The following is a 19,328-nucleotide window of genomic DNA, read 5'->3' as shown; positions in this document are numbered from 1 at the left end:
TTCACGTAAATTTTAAAACTGAGGGGAAAAGCAACATTTAAAATGACTTGCCTCAGAACCTGTTCTTTCTCAGGGATGACCTATTCAGAATACTGTTGGAAATATAAATGACAGCTCAGCATACCTTCAAAATTAACCACACTAATGGGGGATACACTAATTATATATGATACCTATTAACCACGTATCCCATATACATGCTAATCACTTACACCATTTACTATTATTTATCCTCATTTCCAGAAGTGCGTTCTACTATTAATAGGCTTTATGTGAAGAAATGTTGGTAGAATGATTTGGGAAATTCTGGGTTAAGCAAAGTTGAGCTAGCAAATTATTACTGGGTATGTGAACTGGTGGGGAGAGAATTGTTTATGGGTACATCCTGAAGGGAGGGTCTTTGTTACCGTGTAGGAATTTGACAAGGCAGATGATAATTTTCTCTGCCCCCATTAGTCAAAGAACAGTCTTCATACCTGGGTTTGTCTGTCCAAATGCTTCCTCCTGAGATGGCTCATCTAGGAAATGACACAAAGTCAAAGGAATAAATGAGATGACTCATGGTGGCCATGGCAGTGCCCAAGCCAGATTGTTTCGGTGTTATCCTGTGCCTAACATTCTTGGTCTTCCAGCCTTCTATCTATTCTGGAAGGAACTTTATATCCTCTCTATGACTCCCTTTTCTCCCTAGGGTAGGCAGAGTTCATCCTGCTCCCTACAGCCGAGGTTACTGACTAATGCAGAACTGAAGTGAGTTTCTTTAATGCTGGACTCTCAGAACCTTAAAATTCTAGTTTGCATTATGATTCTCCAAACAATGCTCAAGAATTTGGCATTTTCCCAAAAGTATTAGCTCCAGGTACTCTGTCTCCACACCCCTCCCTGCCAACATCTCTTAGGGTTGTTGTTCCATGGAACACACTGGTGGAAACGGTCATTTAGTTAAATCACTGCTTAGCTAAATCAGAAAACATCTTGGTGGTCTTGGTACAGAAGAGTTAATTTAACTGAAAAAAGTGAACAGTTTTCTTCCTTCTCCATGATAACTCCAGGTTCCCAGCTTCTTTACAATAGATTATGTTCTTATCATGAACTGACAGTGAATTTTCTCTAGAAGACTATCATGTCATATACACTGTCACCTGTATATATCCTCTGAGCTGGCAATGAGGTGCTAGGACTACAGTGGATGTTTGTGGAGTGCTTGGTAGAAGCCAAAATACATCTTATTTTTATGAGATCCATTACACTTGCTAATGACTTAGGTCAACTGGGTAAGCAATGTGGCCATTCATAATTAATTTTGCTTTTCCTTATAGCAAATTATTTTAACCGCTGGATCATTTGTATTTTTATACAATACACAGTCTTCCAGGAACACACAAAAGCTTAATGGGTTGTATAATGTGCAATCCCTGATCCATGATTAACATGCAGTTTAATGAGTACAATTTCAAGAAAGCTTGAAACTTTTAGGTCCCTGGCTTCGACAAAGCCGGCACTGGAATGAAAAGTTTGCAGCCATAATGGGTTTTGAATGTTTTAAATGGAAGGTTATTCTCACATAAATGAGACTTTCCTTGAAAGCATGGAACATCCCCCACTCACAGACACACTGAGATGGTAGTGAACAGGGGCCACACTAGGAGCTTGTTAACTATGCTTTCTTTTCCAATCCTAGATATTCTGATTCAGTGGGAGCAAGGTGGGTGAGGCATGAGATTTTCCAACCAGGAAATTTTGACATAGGCATTGGTGGTTCACATTTTTGAAATACTAGACTCAATTTAAAAAAAAATTTTTAAGGCTTATTGAATGTGCAGGGAATTGGCTGCCCTAAGTGGTGAAGTTAGAGGCCAAGAGAAGGTTCAAGGTTACCTGAACCTGGGTTTCTTGCAGGTTTTTTTTTTTTTTTTAAACTGGTTTATCTTTCTGGAGGAACATGTGGCCTTGCTAAGGCTGAATTTGATTCAGGAACCAGAGAAACTCAATATATTTGTAAACACTCCCCGAATGCATGTGTATTGCTTATTAGTGGAAATTTATCTGAAGTTCTGGGTATATAAGGCTGTAGGGTAGCAAAAACTAAGCTCTCCAAGTTCTATCATATCTTATTTTCTGTAGATGCTGTCTCCAACACCTGGCTGTGTCCCCCATTAGCAGTTCTAAGAACTGTGAGAAGTCATGCTGGAACTATGTTGGACCTGCCCCTGACTCTGTGGCCACCACCCTTCCAGCAATTTTTTGTATCCTTGCCTAAGTACACTGAACACTTAATTCAATCTGATAGGCAAGTGAATGTGAGTGTGCCTGAAAGGCTATGGAGTGAAATGATGAACTGCTTTTATCTTATTCCAGTTCTTGACTGCTCTCATTGAAGTGCCAGGGGAAAGGTGATGTTTAGTGATAAGATCATTTATTCAATCCTCTAATAATTTCTGAGTATTTGACTTTGCTTCTTGATGACTCTGGGCAGTTTTTTGTTTTCTGCTTTGTTTTGCCTTTTTAGCGCTGCACTCGCTACATGTGGAGGTTCCCAGGACAGGGGTAGAATCAGAGCTAAAGCTGCTGGCCTATGCCACAGTCACAGCAACGCAGGATTCAAGCTGCATCTGCAAACTGCAGCACAGCTTATGCCAATGCTGGTTCCCCCACCCACTGAGCGAGGCCAGAGACTGAACCAACATCCTCATGGATACTAGTTGGATTCAATTCTGCTGCGCCAAGATGGGAACTCCCTGGGCAGTTGATTAAGCTTTTCAATTTTCTAGGTTGAAAAATAGAATAATAGCATTCCCCTTTCAGGACTGTTGGCAGGATTATATGAGATAAGGCATATAAATACTCAACATGATTCTAGGCATATGGGGCTCAAAAAATGTTATCCATCTCTCTTCCTCTTCTCTTATTTTCTCTCCTGATCCTCCTCCCTTCCTCTCTACTCCTTTCTCCTAAGTGATAGGCAACTCTATTTCTATTTAGGAAGGACATTTAGGTTATGTAGTCATGTTGGAATGTGAAGAGGAGTGAGCTAGGGAAATTGTCTTAAGACTATGCTTGCTAGTGCAACTTCCCTCGGATTAAGTGTTTATTTGGGGAGGCTGAGAATGGGATACTGAACATGCATGAGCTATGCCTCAGCACACCACCTAATATGCCAGGGACCTTGGGAGATACAAGAATGATGGAGACACCCTCTTTCCTCAATGAGAACAATCTAGGGAGCTACTCATATGTAAGGCAACTTATTACCTATGTTAGAACAGAAATACCCTTGGCCAGATGGGCACAGGGGAGGGAATAATTAATTCTTGGATAATGTCTTATCACTATATTCAGAATAAAAAAAAAAAGCCTGTCTGCTAAAAATAACAATATGGTCAATTGTATATTGCAAGTAGATTATTAGAAAGAATATAAACAAAGACAGTACTGTATATATCAAAGCCTATCTACAGGATCAGGAAGAAAATGGTAGCAGGAAGGATCTGAAGAGCTTCTCCCCTACAGCAGAGTTCTGATTTCACACGCAAAGCTTATTAAGGGAGTTCTGCTATTATGCAGAAGTAGTGACTGTGAAGTTGAGAGATACTAAGGGAAACCAGCGTTTGCCTTTAGTTGTAGGCAATAAATTGTGTTGGAAATGCCAATTTCAAAATTCCTCCTTTCTACAGGATTCAATGTGAGTAAGACAGAATTGTTGTCGTTGACTATAAAATCCATCTCAAAGACTCAAAAATCGTTAATGTCCAATAATACTGATTTGTTTTCTGTTAAATCTGAGTCTTGCAGGTTCTATACATCTTTCCTTTGGCAGAAAATTCAATAATTTGTTATCACTGAAGGTAAAAGTAGTCTCAAAAATGTTTAGTTTGGTTTTGGTGTTATACGCCTTTAGTCCATAAAATGCTAGTTGTGTCTCCATAATTCTCTTCTGGAGAATTAATTAAGTTTCTTGTTTCTGAAGTTTACAACTTGACTATGTTTTTGTTAGAGGTCTGGTGGGAATTCTCATTTATTTTTGGTTTTATAGGAAAATTTCCTATGTTAAAAATTGCAGAGTGGAGAACCATAGCCAATAATACTGTAATATGACAAGTTTTATCTCATTATTTTTTTAGGAAAGATTGGCAACCTCAAAACCTAACAGAATGCTTAAAAAAAATCTGTTTCTTGCAAGTTTTCATCTGAAAAAAATGTGATTTTCAGACCCTAAGCTCATATATTTTATTTTTAGACTGTGTCCACTGTATTGTGGAGGTTCCCAGGCCAGGCCACACCACAGCAATAACCAGAGCCACAGAATCCACAGCATATGGAGGTTCCTAGGCTAAGGACTGAATCGGAGCCGTAGCCACCACCTATGCCACAGCCACAGCAACGCAGGATCTGAGACACATCTGCAACCCACACCACAGCTCATGGCAATGCCGGATCCTCAACCCACTGAGCGAGGCCAGAGGAAATTTCATTTTTAATGGATTCAAATACAAATAATAGACTGCAAGCACCTCAGCACAAGAGAGTATTCCAATTTGGATGCAAAGACTGAATCAATTTAAACTTTTAAGAGGGTTGATACAAGAGGCTTTTTTGGGACAGACCCTATTTGTTTCAGTTTTGACTGATCAGACACACTGAGTTTAACCCAGGTGGGTTCCAGTTTGCTGATTTCCTTCTGTCCCTGCCCTCTAAAATTAAGAGCACTTTTTGAATCCAGCGTATTTAGAAAACAGTTGAGGTAAAATCAGAGGGAGCTGATGGCACACTTGAATGTTTTTGCAAGCAATAATCAATGTTCCTAGAGCACAGTCCTTTCTTCTAAGTCATTTCATCTTAGATTCTTTTCCCCAGATTCTGCAGGTTGTCCATGTTTGTACAACATGCTTCCTTCTTCCCTGTTGAACATCTGATGAAGAGGATCACAGCCTTGGACCGGGCTGAGCCAAACACATGTTCTCTCTTAAGATTTGACCAGAGTCTCTTAAGATTTGACCAGAGGGACCTGGGCAGGAGAGTTGCCAGTTAAGCTGAGAGTTTCTTATCATTTGGGGCCATGGGAAGAGCCATGAGTAATATAGGATGTGGTGAAGTCACAGGAGAGCTGCGAAGCCATGAGGAAACAGAGAAAGGTGGGTGCAGAGAGGCCCCTGGGACTGGAACTGCCCTGGCTGTAAAAGTCAACTTTGCGATCTCTGGGAGGGCGCAGCGAGAGGGTGGGGGGAATCGATTTCTGCTTCAAGTTCTGGTTCTGGGGTGGACTGGATGTTGCTTCAACTGCTGTTCATGGTTTTCTGTGCTCCCCTGAATCCTTACAAACACCCCTGCTATATGTCTGCCTCTTGTGACTATGCTTCTGTTATTTGCAATTACAGCCTGATCAGGATGGAAATTGGGTTAAAAGTGCTATGACTCTCCTTTTAAACCATATTGTTTTACACGTAATCATGACTTTTATAGCAGTTGTTTGCAGCACTGAATATGAAGGTGGGTTGGAATTTCCAAAGAGAAAGAGAAAATTCTCTTCTGTTGGAGAAGGAGGAGTTGACTCATCTGATGACCTTTGAGTGTAATTTGATAAAAGCAAACCAAGACATTTGCCTATATTGAAAAGTGTTGAGGTCAGTCCATTGCTTTAGTGAACCTGCAGCTCAGTTGGGGAAGACAAATATGACAAATAAGACAATATGGCACCTGAAACAATCAGAGAACAATTCAAGGCAGGTAATGATTACAAGCTAAATTGTGGGGTGCTGACTAGATATGCAGTAGATCTGAGGAGGGGAGGTCAGGACAGACTGGAGCCTCGAAATGACTGAAAGGCAGGAAATGAGCTTCAAGAAAGGAGCCCTCAGTCTCTGGAATGGGCATCTGAACTAGCAGGGAGGAGGAGGGTATCAGCAAGGGCAGGGATGTAGGAAGGAGCCACGAGTGAGAATCCCATGTATGGGTGAGTGCTGAACATCTCTGCAGATGGGGCCCCTACCTTACCCCAAGCCTCTGGTCCACTAGGTAGACAAGACATAAAGAAATGAAAATGGTTCAGGAAAGGGTGCGAGGCCAGGATTCAAAGAAATGTCCTGAGTTATTTTAGACTTGAAGGGAGTTTGGAAGAGAATGAATGTACTGAGAAACAACAGGAAGGAGAGTGATTTAGAAATGAGGCTGGTGAAGCCAGTGAGCCAGATGATGAAAAGTGTGAACCCAGGCTTGCAGTGATGTACAACAGTGGTCATCAAACTTCTTTTGGTGAGGAAAGCTTTATCTTTCTGGGCCCATCTCTCAAATGCCATGCCCCTTGCCCTACCCCTGAGGCTTGTCCACAGTACTTAGGTGCTCCTGGGAAAGCTGCTTCAAAGTCCACAGCAGTAGAAAGTAGGGAGCCATCATGGGAGTGGTGGGTGCATGATTGTGGAGGAATTCAGGTGTGAGGTGTCAGGTTTCAGCTGTTGAGTGGGAGAGGGGGAGGTGGAAGGAATGGAGAGGAGACTGTCACTAGTCCCCCTTCCATGTCTTTATCAAAACTGAACCTTCTGCTGCTCCTTGACTTTCATTTGTAGCACTAGTGCTCATCACTTCCTTTGGAATATCGAATGAGGATTTTCAACATGTTCCTAGGCTGCAGTGCTTGTGCTATGAATAAAGAAAGTTAATAGATGAGCAGTGCCAACTGCTTAATTCTCAGGGTTCTACTCATAGGTGTTCCTTCTAGAAGCATACCTGTCTTTTCTCTTCCAGATGTAAGCTGCCTTTTATGTATTTCTGACATTTTATAGTTTCCTGCCTAGGAAGAAAGTGGGCTTCCCAGGGGATTATATTAAACCGAGCTGATTGTCAGGCAGCATTGAAGAGTTGCAACAAAAAAGAAAGCAGGCCAAATTCATCTCTCTAGCTCTTTATGTACCGATTGTTTTTTTTTTTTTTTTTTTTTTTCCTGCCTCCAAATTAAGTCTCTATTGGTTTTGGCTAGTTATCTGACTCCCCACCCTAAAACATGGATCTACTTGAGCTGATTTCAATGAATAGTGAGGTTACAATGACACAGCCTCTAAGGGGGACACTGATGAACTCACCCACTCATCAACATTCAAATTCTTCATTAACCAAGCTGAGCTGATTAAAATATCTTAGCAACCAATCCATATTTGCTACACTGAAGTAATTTGGTGAATGGGAAAAACAACATTGGTCTATAATGAAAGACTAATATGTGAAGCTCAGACAGTGAGTTCTTAAGTGGTCAGATTTACACTGTAGTAAAGAACTGAACTAAGGAAATCTACATACTAAACAGTAGAAAAGGACCAAAAAAAAAAAAAAAAAAAAGGGCCAACTCTTCAAGATGGCCATTATTCTTCAAAGATCAACCACTGACTGGATCAAATATTTCTAAGCACATTTCTGAAGCACAGTTCTGCTAGTGCTGTTCTCCGCCCCAAAACTGTTCATAGGATAAATTCAGGCCTCTCTCCGGCTTGGTCCAAGCCTGCCTTGCCAGCTGTGTCTCCTCTATCTGTTGTTTCCAGAAGCCCACAGACGCTCAGCATTCCTCAGGCATAGTCCCTGGGGCCCACCTCTGCCTTTGCTTTTGCAAATGTCTCAGTAGCTCTTGTTTGGTCTGATTTCCCTTTTGTGAAGACCTTCCTCCAGTGTCCCTGGAAAAGGTGCTCTCTTTCCTTTGCCTTCCTTTAGAGGTTTGAACTGAGCTTATAGGACATTTCCTTTTTTTTTTTTTTTTTTTTTTTTAAAGATTATGATGCATGACTTGTAAATCTCTAAGGTAGATACTGATACATTGATAAATAGTAAGGGAAACATGGGCTTTGGGATCAGTCTGATCTGAGTTCAGATTTTAGCTTCACCAGCTAGTGTCTGGGCTTAGGCAAATTTTGTTTCTGCTCTGTGCCTCTATGTCATCTGTTAAATGAAGATCACATTAAGGACCCCTTGGGTGACTGGGGGGAGGCAAGAAATCAAGAATGTGAAGTATAAGCTTGGGCCCTGACTTCTGGTAGACGCTCACTGAATGTTTATCTTTTGTATACTCTATGTCATTTGGCAAAGGTCCCTGCACTGTCAAAGCCCTCAGTAATGTTTTCCAAGTTGAATTAAAACGAGTAGGAGATTAGATTTGGGACTTTGCCAGCCATAGTAACTGTCTTCAGACCTTTTAGTCCTACTTTGTGCATCCAAATCCTAATTTGCAAAATAGACCAGAAAGCAAAATTTATGTTCTACACCTTTTTTGTAAGGTAGAGGCTCACTTACTGGGTGCAAGAGCCAAACAAAGTATGATAAGGCCATTTTCTTTTGCATCCTCCTGGCTTAGTCGAGAGGTTGGGCTCTTTTTCTGGAGAGAGCCTTTACTAGCTTATAAGCCTTTACAATGGAGAAACCATAAATGATGTGCTGGACTCCATGATGATTAGGGCTGAGAGACTTGGAGTGCAGGTTCTGGTCAGTGTGGGCTCTGGGGTGATGGAAGCCTTCTGCCTCAGTAGCCCCAGATTCCTGGCATGATTTAGATACTTAGGCACTTCATAAACCCCTAATAGACACTGTACAGACACTGTAAAGTGCAAGACCCACACCTACAGAAAGCTTTCTTTGGAAGGTATGCCATTTATTGTTAGTTGCTTCCATACTGAGATTTTAAAACCCTAAATGCATACTTGCCTTGGCTAGGTTTTTCGATTTAAAAAAGGTACTACTTGTTCACTGTAGACAATTTGAAAAGTATATAAAAGCACAATGACATACATGAAGGTTAACACAGTTCTTATTTTTATAAATGATTACATCCTATAAATGCTGTTTTTGTAAACTATATTTATATCTCAACAATTTACTGTGTTCATTTTCCTATGTCAATAAATTATCTTCTACAATATCAAGTTGATACCTGCCTAGTGTTAAATCACAAGAAGATGTGTTTTACAAGTTGGAAATTATTAATAATAATGAAATAAATATCCTTTTATGTATGTCATTTCGCATATTATTTTTGGGTAAATTTCTAGAAAAAAGATTTCTAGATAGAAGGTATCTATAAATGTTGCCAAATTGTACTAATATTCACTCTTCAATTGTTTGACCGTTATTTATAATTTTGTTACTACTGTAGTTTATACTATGAAAAGATTCTTGAACATGATTTTTTTTGCTCACCTATTGTTTTATAGGGTAAATGCAATTGCAGTATCAAAGACATAAGCATGTTTGAAGCTTTTCACCCATATTACCAAATTTTCTTCTAGAGACTGTCCAAGAACAGTAGTTTAGTATTTTTATTTGCATTTCTTTGACTGTTAATGAGGGTGAACATAATTTCATGCATTTGTTTTCAATTTTAAAATTTATTAACATAAGCCAGAACAATCAGACAAACAAAAGAAATAAAAGTATCCAAATTGGAAGAGAAGAGGTAAAATTGTCAGTATGTGCAGGTGACATGATACTATATATAGAAACCCTAAGGACTCCACACAAAAACTACATACACACACTGATCAATGAATTCAGCAAAGTAGCAAGACACAAGATTAACATTCAGAAATCAGTTTCATTCTGTGTACTAACAATGAAATATTAGAAAAAGAATATTAAACAATACCTTTTAAAAGCACACCCCCCAAAAAATTAAATACCTAGGAATAAATCTAACCAAGGAGGTAAAAGACTTATATACTGAGAACTATAAATATTAATCAAGGAAATTAAAGAGGATTCAAAGAAATGGAAAGATATCCCATGCTCCAGGATTGGAAGAATTAGTATCATTAAAATGGCCATATTATCCAAAGCAATTTGCAGATTTAATGCAGTCCCTATTAAATTGCTCATGATATTTTTCACAAAACTAGAAAAAACAATCCAAAAAATGATATGGAATGATAAAAGACACAGAATTGCAAAGCAATCCTGAGGAACAAAAACCAAGTAGGAGCATAACCCTTCCAGACTTCAGACAATATTACAAAACTACAGTCATCAACACAGTGTGGTAAATTTACCAAAACAGACAAATGGATCAAGAGAACAGAAGAGAGAGCCCAGAAATAAAGCCAGACACCTACCATCAATTAGTCTTTGACAAAGGAGGCAAGAATATCAAATGGGAAAAAGTCTCTTTGGTAAGTGGTACTGGAAAACTGACAGATGCATGTAAATCAATGAAACTAGAGCACACACTTCCAACATGCATAAAAATAAACTAAAAATGTCTTAAGACTTAAACATAAGACATGATACCATAAAACTTCTAGAAAAGAACACAGGCAAAACATTATCTGACGTAAATCATACAAATGTTTTCTTAGGTCTCCCAAGGCAAAGGAATAAAAATAAAAATAAACAAATGGAACCTAATCAGACCTAGAAGCTTTTGAACAGCAAAGGAAACCATAAAAAAAAAAAAAAACCTCCAAAAAGTGAAAAGACAACCTAAGGAATGGGAGAAAAATCTTTGCAAACAATGCAACCAACCAGGGCTTAATCTCCAAAATATACAAACAACTCATACAACTCAACAACAACAAAACAAACAATCCAATCAAAAAATGGGCAGAAGACCTAAATAGACATTTTTCCAAAAAGGACATAGATATGGTCAGTAGGCACATGAAAAAAATGTTCAGCATTACTAATTATTAGAGAAAATTCAAATAGAAACTACAATGAGGTACCACTTCACACCTGTCAGTATGCTCATCATTAATAAATCTATAAATAACAAATGCTGGAGAGGGTATGGCAAAGAGGGAACCCTCCTACACTGTTGGTGGGAATGTAAATTGGTATAACCACTATGAAAAACAGTATGGTAGTTCCTCAGAAAACTAAATATAGAACTACCATATGATCCAGCAATCCCACTCCTGGGCATATATCCAGAAAAAAACTACAATTCAGAAAGATACACATGCTCGTATGTTCTAGGAGTACTATTCACAATAGCCAAGACATGGAAACAACCTAAATGTCAATTAACAGATGAATGGATTAAGATGTGGTACATATATATAATGGAATACTACTCAGCTGTAAAAAGAATGAAATAATGCCATTTGCAGCAACATGCATGCAGCTAGAGAGTATCAAACTGAGTGAAGTAAGTCTGAAAGAGAAAGACAAATATATGGAATCTGAAATATGGCACAAATTAATCTATCTTCAGAACGGAAACAGACTCACAGACAGAGAATAGACTTGTGGTTGCCAAGGGGCAGAGGCAGGAGGTGGGATGGATGGGGAGTTTGGGGTTAGCAGATGCAAACTATTAAATTTATAATGAATAAGCAATGAGGTCCTACTGTAGAGTACAGGGAACTATATCTAAATATATATATATATATATATATGACTGGGTCACTTTGTTGTATAGCAAAATTGGCACAACACTGTAAATCAACTATACTTTAAAAATTAAGTAAAAAAGGTTTATTAACATAATAGCTTTACAAATGGGTTTTTTTGGGGTAAGTTTTTTTTTTTTTTTTTTTTGTCCTTTTAGGGCCACACCCATGGCATATGGACATTCCCAGGCTAGGGCTCAAATGGGAGCTGTAGCTGCTGGCCTACGCCACAGCCATGGCAACGCCAGATCTGAGCCACATCTGTGACCTACTTCATAGCTCATGGCAACGCCAGATCCTTAATCCACTGAGTGAGGCCAGGGATCAAACCTGTATGGATACTAGTCAGATCGTTTCTGCTGAGCCATGATGGGAACTCCTCTTTTTAGTAAATATTAGAATTATACCACAAAACTTCTATTTTGGCTGAATTAATTAGCTTTGATACCATTAACCAGGAACTATTTATTGATTTGCAGGAACATGGATGGAACTAGAGATTATCATACCAAGTGAAATTAGAGAAAGGCCAATATCATATGAGATCACTAATATGTGGAATCTAATAAAAATGATACAAAAGACCTTATTCACAAAACACAAATAGACTCAAATATTTCAAAACCAAACTTATGGTTACCAAAGGGGAAATGTTAGAGGGAGGGATGGACTGGGAGGTTGGGATTGGCATATACATACTACTACATATAAAATTGATTGGTAATAGGGTCCTACTATATTGCTTGGGGAAATCTATTCAACAATCTGTGATGGCTTATCTGGAGAAAGAATCTGAAAAAAGAAAAAAGGATATATGTGTGTGTGTATACACATATATATAGCTGATTTGCTTTGCTGTAACCTAAAACTAACACAACCTTGTAAGTCACTGATACTCCAATAAAATTTATTTTAAAAAATAAAGCCAAAAAGAGAAAAAGAGAGAGAGAGAACTGTTTATTGAGTGCTGACTGCCTTCAGGGCTCTGAGAGCCACAGAGAAAATATAGCAGAGAAAAGGTAAGTTCCTATCTCTAAGAAACTGACTTGCTGGAGAGAAAAGACAGATACATACAAATAGATAATTAAAAATGGGAAACCTTGTATATTTTGTTTAATATCTATAATAGCTAAAAGAATATTTCATAATATAAGAGGATCTGATACTATTAACAACAAATAACATTGGAAGTTCCTTTGTGGCATAGAAGGTCAAAGACCTGGCATTGTCACAGCTGTGGCACAGGATGCAACTGTGGCACAGGCTCAATCCCTAGCATGGGAACTTCTGTATATTGTGGGTGCATGGGGGGAAAAAAAAAGCATAGATAATAGCATAGATCCAATAAAGCCACAAAGACAAAGATTAAAGAACAGAATTTACCTTGAGCTTTAAAAAAGAGGCAATTACTAATTACAATGCACAAAACACAACTCTGAGATTCTTTGCAGCCAGAGGGAAATGTGAAGGGTCATGTAGTTGCCATTAACTAATGAAAGGACACATGCAAGTATGTTATAAAGGATAAAACTGTCATAGTACTATACTAGTGGAAGAATTTTCACATAGATCTTTCTGTAAGAAGCACTGGACCACATAACAAATAGTGTTTTTGACAGAATCTTGAAAATCCAGTCTCCGCCACATGACCCTTCCCTCCTTCCCTCTCTCCCTCTCTTTCCTTCCTCCTTCCTTGGGCATGCTTGAGGCATGTGGAAGTTTCCTGGACCTCATGGCACAGCAGCAACCTAAGCCACTGCAGTGACAAGATCAGATCCTTAATCCATAGTGCCGCAAGAGAACTCTGTAAGACCATTTCTTATAGTAACAACAACAAAAAATGAAGTCATAGTATTACATCGTAGTCCTTATTTCTGAGGGAAGTTAAATTGTTTATTTTTCTAATAGTATGATTTAGTATAGAAGTTTTTTTTTTTTTTTCTTTTTAGGGCCACACCCACGGCATATGGAGGTTCCCAGGCTAGGGGTCTAATCAGAGCTGTTGCTGCCAGCCTACACCGGAGCCGCAGCAATGCCAGATCCAAGCTGAGTCTGCGACCTATACCATAGCTCACGCCAGATCCATAACCCACTGAGAGAGGCCTGGGATTGAACCTGCAACCTCATGGTTCCTAGTCGGATTCATTTCCGCTGTGCCATGACGGAACTCCTAGTATAGGAGTAAAGCCCTGAGAATCCAGAGCCAGAATGACTACTCAAAATCTTTGGGCAATCCATTTCAAAGTCAAAGATATTTTGACAGGCACTATACCAATGATTGATGGTGGTTAAAGATAAGAAAAACATGAAATTGCTAATGCCTAGCAGTCCAAAGTATAGGTTTCCAGTTATTGGTCAAAATTAATTTTCTGGGAGTTCTCTTGCAGTGCAATGGGTTAAGGATCAGGCATTGTCACTGCAACAGCTGGGTCCCTGCTATGGCATGGGTTTGATGCCTGGCCTTGGAACTTCCACATGCCATGGGTGCAGCCAGAAAAAAAATTAATTTTCTGTGTTTCATTTATGCATTTAACACATTTAATTAAGTCTGAGATATTAATCTAGGGATTGATCTACATGAGGATCATATTTTTTTTCAGGAGGAGACAAATAGCTAAAACTTAATGTCATATAATATTGTAATAGCAGTAAATGCAAAGCACAAGGGAGCACAGAAGAAAAAGTAAATCTGCACATCTATGTATGTGATGTCAGAAAAGGCTTCTGAGAAGTCATATTTGCAAAGCTGGATAGGAGTTCACCAGATCCAGAACATGAGAAAGGCCTAGGAAGCAAAGGGCACAACACACAGAAAAAGACCAATGTATAAAAGGACAAAATAATAAACCATTGGGGTCAGGGTATAGGGTGCTGGTGGGTAGGGAATACAGGGTTTGCCAGGCCAGGTGGGGTAGGCTCTATCTCTAGTTCTCTACACTGTCCAATTTGGTAGCCATAAGTCATATGAGGCTATTTATGTTGAATTATAATTAAGCATAATTAAAAATTCATTTCCTCAGTTGTGCTAGCCACATTTCAAGTGCTCAATAGCTGCATGTGGCTGGTGGCAACCATACTGGAGAGCACAAATATAGGAACTTCCATCATCGCATATAATTCTATTGCATAGCACTGCTGTAGACAATGGAATGCCTTGAAAGACAAAGAGCAAGAAGAGTGATATAACCAGACTGGTGTCTTAGAAACAGATTGAACCAGAAAAGGAAGTGAAGGTCAAGTTGAGAGAAGGTAAGTGACAGTGGTAATAGAGAAAGAGGTCCAATCTAAGACATTGGGAAGGTAGAAGCAACATGACAATTAGATGGATGAAAGCAGTCAGTAATGGTGAGGAATTCTCACTGTAGCACAATGGGATCTATGGTGTCTTGGGAGTGCTGGAATGCAGGTTTGACCTCCAGCCTGGCACAGTGGGTTGGGGATCTGGCTTTGCAGCTGCGGCTTGGATCTGATCCCTGTCTTGGGAACTCCATATGCTGTTGGGTGCCAAAAAAGAAAAAAAAAAAGTACAATGATATTTCATGGTTGGGCAGAGAGTGATATCATTTATGCAAATAGGAGAGAAGAAGGGGGTCTCTTGGAAAAAATTGCTAAGTTCAGTGTTGGGTGTGTTGCAACTGAGGCACCTATGGGATCTGCATTAGAACAGGTAGTTTAAAGCTCATGAAAGAGGGCAGATCTTACAGAAAGATATGCGTCTTCAGTATATAAGTAGATTGACCACACAAAATAACGCTAATACAACTTCAAGTGCTAGGCACTGTTCCAAATGCTTTGCATATAGTTTACTGCCTGTAACTAGATGAGGTTAGGATTTCCTATTATTAACTCCATTTTGTAGGACACAAAAAGCTTATATAATTCATTGCCTAAGCTCACCCTAGTAGAGTTGAGATTTGAACTCAGATAAACTACTTAACCAAAACCTCATACACAAAGGATAGTGTGACAGGTTATAAAAGCAAGTGGATTTGAATACTTATGGGAGAAATTCCATGAAGTTCTAAGAATCAAATCATATTTAATTGCATAATGAGAGTAATTTTTACAATAAAAATACAGTGGAAAATTTTGGTGCTAATTAGAAAACCTAGAATTCATGATTGCTGGTTTTGTAGTAGTGGTTGAAACCATAAGAATCAATGGGTTTGCTATGGAAGAATGTGAGAGGGGGGAGGAGGAAAGGCCCAGAACAGAACTTGAAGAGCACTGACAGTCAAGAGGCAGTGGAAGGTAGAAGGGTCAGCAGGTAAGACCAAGAATCAGGAAAAGGTGAAATGCTAGAAACCAAAGGAAGAAAACTGCCATCAAAGAGGAAATGGTCAGTGGGGAGAGTCCAGATAAAGTCTTAAAAAGTTTCTAGTGACTTTCCCAAGCAGGAGTTTATGAAGTTGGCCTTTGTCAGAACAGTTTCCATGGTACAGAGAGTGTTGAAGCCAGAAGGTGGGGGAGTGAGAAATGCAGAGGAAAAGTGTAGACAAGTCTTTTACAGTTTGGTGGTGGTGATAAGGTTTGGGTTCTAGGCATTAAGAGTCTTAAATATTAATGCACAGATAGAAAAGAGCCATTCTAGTTCTCTGAGGAAATGGGCTACTGGAATTCCTATAGACTAGTCTACATGTTTCTCAAAAAACAGCTTCATAGGAGCTCAGATACTTGAACAAGGACTTCATTGAAACCATGGAGTCTTGAATAATAAAGAAGATCCAGGCAATATATAACTACTGTGCACTCAACATCCATGCTTTAACTTGTGAGAAATGACAAGGAGAATCATGACCTATCACTTTGGCACTTTGCTGAGGTAGGAATTTTGTGTGTCTGCTGAGGCTGTTGTGAGGGCACCCATCACCTGGCTTGTTTGTAAACCCACCAGACAGCCCAGCATCCTCCCCTACTCCCTGCAGTGTGATGTCTTTAAAGATGTTCTTTGTGAAGAAAAGGCCATCGGGAGTTCCCCTTGTGGCTAAGCGGGTTAAGAACCTGACTGGTATCCACAAAGATGCAGGTTTGATCCCTGGCCTCACACACTCGGTAAGGACAGGCATTGCCACAAGCTGAGGCATAGGTCACAGACATGGCTTAGATCTGGCGTTGCTGTGTCTGTGGCTGTTATGTAGGCCCGTGGCTGCAGCTCTGCTTTGACCCCTAGCCTGGGAATTTCCATATGTGGCAGCGGCAGCCCTAAAAAGAAAAAAGAAAAAGGCCATCAGATGAGACAAAACTCAAAAAGGCAGTTTTCTTGGTGTATAGGTGATGTTCAGACAAGGACGTGTCTAAAGGCAAATAGGATTTAGCAGACAGCAAGGAAATTGAAACTACTTTCATGATTTTGACCTCTTGACAGTTATGGGAATATTTCCCTCATGTCAGAGGCCCTTGGACCAAATAAGCAGGGTGACTGTGCACCTGGGTTGAGCTGGCATAATATTTAATTATATCTTCATTCACTCTCAAAATAGTCCTGGTTTATATGATAAATTATAAGATGATGATACACACAAATACTACTACAATGAATTCAATGAGATTATAGGGAGGAGAGAGGGCATCTGGGAAGACTTGGAAGGTGCGGCCTTGAACAAGACACATCTTCAACAGGGCAGAGAAGGGAGGGAAGACATCCTGGCTGGGGCTTGATAAAAGCAAAGAACTGCTTGCCTCTGAGAAAACAGATACCTTGAATTCTCCCTCAAACCACACTTGTGCAAAAACCAACCAAACCTAAAGAAGTTAAAATGAAAAGCAGAATGCAATTAACATCCTCTAAGAGACCCCACTGCCTTAATTTCAGCTGTCCAGTTCTGACCATTTTAAAGGTGTTGGTTATATGCATATATTTTTATTGTTTTCTGCAGGGAATATTATTGGGCAGCTATATTGCATCATGATGGCACTCAAAACAACTTTTTCAACCCATTCTTAGCTTTCAATCTTTTAGGAGTTGTAGGAATCACAGCTCTCCTATCTAGCTAAAGACAGGTTTGGATCAAGGAGATAAATTTAATTTGAAAACACAGAGGGTTTGAAGACTTCCTCCTCATTGTAATTGTAAGAATTATATAACAGACATCACCTCTTGTTGGGAAAACAACTCCCTTTACATAAAGTGAAAAAAAAATACCACAAATATTTCATTATGTCTGTATTTATTCTAAAACCCCAACAGTATCATCTTCCTCAAAATTAATCCTGATTATCACTAAATGTTCTTTACTGACTTGATTCCTCACTGCTTAACACTATTTTTTTTTTTGTTTTGTGTATATGTGAGAGTTTAAATTCATTGAATTTTAAACCTTTCTGGATGAGGATATTTGCAAGACCACTGTCAGAAATTTTGTCAGCACAGAGTATCTGGTGATGTCTCAGGGCACAAAAAGTTATTACACCAAATATCACATGTGAGAAACTAGATGCAGACTTGTAGTACAATGAAGGCCTAAAATTTTTCTTATGCTTAAATGACACTGGAGTAAGAATAGGCCCAATTTGGAGTTCCCATTGTGGCACAGTAGTTAATGAATCTGACTAGGAACCATGAGGTCGAAGGTTCAATCCCTGGCCTTGCTCAGTGGGTTAAGGATCCGGTGTTGCCTTGAGCTGTGGTGTAGGTCACAGACACAGCTCGGATCCTGTGTTGCTGTGGCTCTGGCACAGGCTGGTGGCTACAGCTCCGATTAGACCCCTAGCCTGGGAACCTCCATATGCCGCGGGAGCAGCCCTAGAAAAGGCAAAAAAGACAAAGCCCAATTCTATAATTTCTATAAAGTCTGACATTCCTCTAATTTCCATGATATATTTGCATTGCTTACTCATATTTGAGAAAATTTAAGACACTGTTGATAGTCTACACACAGGACTTCAATTCTATTTGGGAGAGCAATATGCCTTGCCTAAAAAATTTCCCAGCTGCCCTTACAAGTGAAAGGAGTAGCCATGTGACCTTATTCTGGTCAATGAGATATAAGTAAAATTTACCTGGTAATGCATCTAGGAAAAGCTAATGTTTTCCTGTTAAAGGAGACCCAATTAGCTAGCAAGCTTTTTTGCCTTTTGCCTTTCCCTTTCTTCCTACCTGGACTGTAGATGTGATGGCAGTGATAGTGCTGCCACCTTGGGTCATGAAGCAACAAGCATGAAGACATACAAAGGATGGCTAAATGGAAAGCTAAGAGTCTGATGACAGTTTCTTTGCCAACTCTGAAATGCCTTCAGTGGAAATTTTTTTTTTTTTGGATGAGAAAGATAAACCTTTACTTATTCAATCTGCTATTGTTATGGATTTATTCAATCTGCTACTGTTATGGATTATTGTTATACTGTGTTACAGACTGATAAATTCCTGATTGAATGATCCAGTTCTGGTTAGCACTTCATTCTTGTGATCTTTCTGCATTTGAAAAACATTCTCAGTATCTGAGGGCAGTTGTGAGGATTAAATGAGTCAGTACGAGTGAGATGTTTGGAACAGAGACTGATATTCAGTAAATGTTGTTACCATTAGAGTAAATGGGTACAAGTTCCGAGGAAAGTCTCAGTCCCTTCTCAGTATTTTAATCTTGGAGAAGTTAGGTGAAGGGGGTATTAGAATGTTTCTGTTGGTAGTGGTAAGTAATCCATTTTAATTAGAACTTAATTATTTTATACTATTTTCAACAGTTGAGTTAAGGAGTTCCCATGGTGGAAATTGGCAGCATCTTGGGAGAGCTGGGACACAGGTTCAATCTCTGGCCTGGCACAGTGTGTTAAGGATCCAGAGTTGCCTCAACTGCGGCTTCAATTGAGACTGCAGCTCAGATCTGATCCCTGGCCTGGGAACTCCATATGCTGTGGAGTGGCCAAAAGGAAAAAAAAAAATTGATTTAAGATGGCCCACAACAGGAAAATATTCAGTAAAATAAATAAAGTTATACATCAGGAGAAATTAATATTAAAAAAGGAAAGAGGGAGTTC

General features: G+C 39.3%; 1 long non-coding RNA gene across 1 annotated transcript in view; it reads right to left on the bottom strand.

Annotated features, from left to right (window-relative positions):
• The window catches only part of LOC110256759, a 56,339-nt gene continuing 37,325 nt past the window's right edge, over positions 315-19,328 (bottom strand). The window contains exons 4-5 of the long non-coding RNA XR_002338690.1: positions 6,531-6,633; positions 315-518 (exon numbers count right to left, since the gene is read on the bottom strand). This is a non-coding gene — a long non-coding RNA (uncharacterized LOC110256759). The remainder of the gene's footprint in view (positions 519-6,530; positions 6,634-19,328) is intronic.

This window comes from Sus scrofa, chromosome 14 (genome assembly GCF_000003025.6).
Source record: "Sus scrofa isolate TJ Tabasco breed Duroc chromosome 14, Sscrofa11.1, whole genome shotgun sequence".
NCBI lineage: Eukaryota > Metazoa > Chordata > Mammalia > Artiodactyla > Suidae > Sus > Sus scrofa.
This window is presented reverse-complemented; position numbering and strand designations above follow the sequence as displayed.